Source organism: Octopus bimaculoides, chromosome 8 (assembly GCF_046866305.1).
Source record: "Octopus bimaculoides isolate indiv1 chromosome 8, ASM4686630v1, whole genome shotgun sequence".
Lineage (NCBI taxonomy): Eukaryota > Metazoa > Mollusca > Cephalopoda > Octopoda > Octopodidae > Octopus > Octopus bimaculoides.
In genome coordinates this window covers 32,453,259-32,459,218 of record NC_142935.1, presented here as the reverse complement: position 1 = coordinate 32,459,218, position 5,960 = coordinate 32,453,259, and positions in this window count along the sequence as shown.

The following is a 5,960-nucleotide window of genomic DNA, read 5'->3' as shown; positions in this document are numbered from 1 at the left end:
ACGGAGAAAAAAAATTGAATAGTGTTCAGTCAACGGTCAATCATAATAATGGCCGATCATAATAATGGCCGATCATAATAATGGCCGATCATAATAATGGCCGATCATAATAATGGCCGATCATAACAATGGCTGACCGGAAGTTAGAAATTCTTATTTCAGGAGAGCTAAGAAAGGGGGAGATAACAAACGGTGATCGGGAACGAGGGGATGTGTGTGGGAGGTAGAATGCTGGTGATCTTGACGTATGTAGTGTGAAAATGGGGAAGGGAGAAAGGGAGAAAGTAGTTGGTCAGTTGTAGTGTGTGCGTGGTGTGATGCGAGGGTATTGGTGTGGTGTGCGTGGTGTGATGCGAGGGTATTGGTGTGGTGTGATGTGAGGGTGTTGGGAGGTGGGGAAGGCATGGGTGGAGTGTGGGTTAGCCTGAGGGTGGGGTAGAGGTAGGGGTCTGTGGGTAGGGTGGGGTATGTGGGTAGGGGTGGGTGGTGTGTGTAAGGAATTGGATGGGGTGGAGTGGGAAGGTAGAGTAGGAGTGTGTTGGGATGTGGTGGGATGAGCTTATGAGGGGGTGTTGACGAGGAGGGAGAAGGGGAAGGGGAAGGTGGATGTAAGAGAGGGGGAAGATGGGTATGGGAGGGGAGAGGAAGAGAGGAGAGAGGGTGGGTATAAGAGAGGGAAGGTGGATTGAGAGAGGGGGAAGGTGGGTATGGGGGGAGAAAGAGGGGAAGGTGGGTATAGGGGGGAAAAAGAGAGGAAGAGAAAGAGAGGAAGAGAAAGAGAGGAAGAGAAAGAGAGGAAGAGAAAGAGAGGAAGAGAAAGAGAGGAAGAGAAAGAGAGGAAGAGAAAGAGAGGAAGAGAAAGAGAGGAAGAGAAAGAGAGGAAGAGAAAGAGAGGAAGAGAAAGAGAGGAAGAGAAAGAGTGGAAGAGAAAGAGAGGAAGAGAAAGAGAGGAAGAGAAAGAGAGTGAGATGTGTGTGTGTGTGTGTGTGTATTTAACACTACATACGTCAAGATCACCAGCATTCTACCTCCCACACACAGCCCCTCGTTCCCGATCACCGTTTGTTATCTCCCCCTTTCTTAGCTCTCCTGAAATAAGAATTTCTAACTTCCGGTCAGCCATTGTTATGATCGGCCATTATTATGATCGGCCATTATTATGATTGACCGTTGACTGAACACTATTCAATTTTTTTTCTCCGTGTTTTTCTCCTTGTCTCCGTATTCTTTCTGTTGAAGAGCGTAGCTCGAAACGTCAAAGACTTTCCGTATTCCCGAGCGTCATACTAATATATACTTTTGTTATTTACACCACCTGTCCTCGTCTGTTGTTATTATTTGTATATTCTCCCATATATATATATATATATATATATATATATATATATATATATATACATACATACATATATTTTTTTCTCCGTGTTTTTCTCCTTGTCTCCGTATTCTCTCTGTTGAAGAGCGTAGCTCGAAACGTCAAAGACTTTCCGTATTCCCGAGCGTCATACTAATATATACTTTTGTTATTTACACCACCTGTCCTCGTCTGTTGTTATTATTTGTATATTCTCCCATATATATATATATATATATATATATATATACAGAGAGAGTCAGAGAGAGAGAGAGTAAAATTCATTTTCGAACATAAAGTGGCAGTACTGGTTAGGACCATGTGGCTGTTATTTAGCCCCAGGAAAACATCGTCTCTAGGTGGCCCACTCAACTCAATGCAATATCTGTGTGCCGATGGTTTCTATGTTATTTCACTGCGAATACATTTAGTGATCGATGTTTGCAGGTAAAAATTAGAATTGCTGCGTTCATTAAGACAAACCGTAAATTGTAAAATAGCTAAGATCTTGGCTATGCCGAGATCACACTTGGTATTATACTGGATGGGACTAGGGCTACTTACGTACAGCTAGCACTGTAACAGCTGCTGCTGCTGCTGCTGCTCTGGCTTAGAGTAGACCTGGAAACAATAATCGCTAAGAGGCTGTTAAATAATCATGGAACTCCCGTATCAGGACACTACTACCCATATATATATATTGATGCGACGACCGAAAATACAATTAGCATTATATCCCTATTTCCCGGGCTGGGTTTTGAACCCGTACTCTGGTCAGTTGGGGAGAATGTTATTTCCTTTGTCTTGTCGACAACCACAGCTATTTTTAGCGTAGCTGCCCCTTTCCGGTCAGCGAAAGTTCAAAAACGGCAGGATAGGAATGTACCGACCGACCGACCCATCTTGGCAGGTGGTAAAGTAGCACAATGAGCTATGGTATTTGGGATGAATAGGAGAACGAGAATTGGCGGCAAAAGCAGTTATCAGAGAATTTGGGCAGTCGAGCTCTGGGAGCCAGCAGGATCGGTTGTGTCGAGTGGTAGCAGTCGTCCGAAGCAGTTGGGGGACAGCAGTTTTCCCGTGGAGATGAAGCAGTTGTACAGAGATGAAGAAAGAAGGATTATAAGTCTGACAAAGAAAGTTATGGTCAGCAGAAACGCATAGAGTCTCAGAGAGAGAGAGAGAGAGGGACAGAGAGAGACGGAATTGTAGTGGCAGACTGCCTTGGTCAGTGGAAGTAGCAGACCTGAAGGAAACAAACTTCGTTGTGGTAAATGTTTTTATATTATTTTAGAGAAAAAGAACTCTGAGTTGTTAACTGTGTTGTTAAATGCTTCTAAAAGAAAGGAAAAGAAAAGAAATACAAAAGAAAGAAGCAGAAGAACTTTGTTGTCAAATGAAATTTGAGACACGAACTTTGGGATGTAAAAATGATTGAAAAGCTTGTAATTGTTTGGAAACTTTGTCAACGTTATTGAACTGTTATGCCATGTATTGGAATTGTTATTATGTAATGCTCTATTCTAATGTTTTAAATGTATTCTGTGATGTTATGTATGTAAAAAGAAAAGGTTACCCAACGCATGGTCTTCGTGTTGTTTCTTCCTCCCCGTCCTATTTGCCTGTGTTGTTCTTCGTTACGTGCTCCAGCCGGGGCTTTATTATCGCGGTCAGGTGACCGACAAACGAATTTGCTAGCTCACTGAGTGTTGAACGTTCGCGCGTGCGCGAGTCCCCTCTTCGGTGTTAAGGAGGTGCTTCGCGTGCGGGCGTTCGTAACAATATATATATATATATATATATATATATATATATATATATATGTGTGTGTGTGTGTGTGTGCAAAATAGATGTATACATACATAAAAGAGCATCTAAACTCTAACAAACAATATGGCACATATAAGAGTTGGCATTGATGAATCCAGAAATAAAGATTCGATTATAGACAAACTGGGGTGAAAGAAAAGCAAGAAAACTCTAATGGATTTAAGAGCAGGAACAAGTTTAAGCAAGAAATGTTGGAGAAATATACTGATGAATATAATCTTGAGGAAATAAAATAGTAATATGTACAATAACTTCCGGTTGCTGAATGCGAAACGTAAATTAGACTGTAGTTAACAGATAATCATTAGTAATTGATTTCTTATAGAAACCGTTGCAATATAATGACTTTGTACGCTTAAGTGGCTATTTTTTTCTGGATAATAACATACTACTTTCTTCTTAATTATCGAATAGTACCTAAAACAAGTTTCTTTTTTACATTTATTCGCACAACTGGAGCTGCAGATAAGTGTTCCGTTTTTCCAACTAGTGCAATAAACAATTCATAATTTTCATGGTTTGAATTTATGTTTCAATAAGTTGGAGAGCATAAATAATAAAGTTGTAGTTGAGATGAAATTAACTGACATGGAGGACTACATGCAATCTGAATATTAGAAAAGAGTTACCTGTATCATGATGATTTGCGCCGATTATCAAATTACTGATATCGTGACTGCTAATCAGTTCTTTGTGGACCCTGTAAACGCGTGTGTACATGTAAGATGATGTGTGTGAGTATGTAAGTGTGAATGGGAGCAGTGTGTGAGTACGTAATTGTGGGCGAGTGTATGTGTGTGTATGCGTATGGAAGTGTGTGTATGTGTGATTATGCGTATGGTCGTGTATATATGTGTGAGCCTAAAGTGTGTACGTGTGTTGTGTGTGCTTGTTCTGGTAGTGTGTTCACTTGTGTATGTGTGAGTGTGTGCACATATGTACAGCGTATATGTAGTGAAGCAATGGCCCAAAGGCTAGGGCAGCGGACTCGCGGTTTCGGTTCCCAGACCGGGCGTTGTGAGTGTTTATTGAGCGGAAACACCTAAAGCCCCACGAGGCTCCGGCAGGGGTGACGGTGAACCCTGTTGTATTCTTTTACCACAACTTACACTCACTCTGTCTTCCTGTTTCTGTTGTGCCTGCATTTCAAAGGGCCAGCCTTGTTACATTCTGTGTCACACTGAATCTCCCCGAGAACTACATTAAGGGTACACGTGTCTGTGGAGTGCTCAGCCACTTACACGTTAATTTCACGAGCAGGCTGTTCCGTTGATCAGATCAACTGGAACCCTCGTCGTCGTAACCGACTGAATGCCACGACAGTGTATATGTTTGGGCGAAGTTATCAGTGCTTAGGATCGGAGAATGGTGCGTTGAAGGAGCAATATGGAGGGGTGATAGATGAGGGAAAACGGGAGACAGGTAAGGGTGGTGCGGGTGCGAGGAGAAAGAGAAGAAGCATTATCACGGATCTTGCCTAGGTAAGGGCTATATGGATAATGGTGAGGGATAACCACGTTGAATGAACTAGTAAGCCATGAGTTGAGACTGAGTCTCAAAGTTGTGGTCGTCACAGCAGAGCCGTCGTAGACGGACGAATTGGGTGTAGTGGAAGGTGAGCTTTAGATGGGTAGAATAACAGGAGGAGAAGTTAGGGTAGCAGTGTGAGTCAATGTGTTTGTAGTGGATGGACGTAGTGAGAGCGGAGTATTGTATGTTGACAGAAATCTCAAGAAATTCGACGGAAGAGTTAGCGATATTGCGGGAGAATTCGAGAGCAGGATGGAAGGAATGGATAAAGGAGAGGAACTAGTCCAGATATTCTTGGAATAGTGAAGTCACGCCGATACAGTCATCAATATAAAGACCATATAGCTCGGGAGTGAGACCAATGAATTGTGAGAATATTTGGGCCTCAACATAGTCAACAAACAGCTTCACATATTTGGGACCCATTCTCGTTCTCTTGAGATCTGTCGGTAAAACTCCCCTGCGAACGAGAAGCAATTGAGGGAGAGATCAATTTCGGTCAACCGAAGAAGTGTGGAGTTGTCAGGCTAAGGGTCTGGTCGAATGTTAAGGAAGTTTTTAAGCGCAAGAAGGCTTTCGTGTGGGGGATCACCGTATACAAAGATTTAACGCCGGGAGTGAAAAGAAGTTGAGAGCGGCCAGAAGGAAAAGAGAAGAGTTAAAGTAAGGGAGTTTTCTTTTCCTTGATGGTTATGGCAGAAAGGGATGTCTAGTAGACAAGGCTGAAAGGTTTAATGATAAAGGCTTTCTTATTTTATAGAACCTTCATCGACTTTTCCAAGTTCTACTTGAAAGGGGAAGCGAAGACAGAGAGAGAGAGGAGATGTATGTAGATAGTTAAACATGGATACAGTAATGTTAATAACGTACTGGCACCTTTATAAAAATCTGTCTTGAAAGTAAATATGATCTTGGCCAGATCCAAGCGCATATGGTAGTATTAAAATATATGCTCTAAAAAACGTTTGTTCCTTAAAGGAAATAAAGTTTGTGACCCACATGCCCTCCTCGGGACCATTTGCTTTAATCCAAAATACAAGCCCAATTACGCCTTCATTCCATCAAGATTTTAACCTCCTGTTTCTTATAACTGACCACACCTCTTTCAACAGCAATAGCTATAATTTGTTTAATGCAAAATAAAAATATATAAACAAACTGAAAGTTGTCAATACGTTCCGGTGTCATCTTAAAACTTTTGTTTAACCAAGTGTATAAATACATGTGTATTATTTCGATTGGTTTA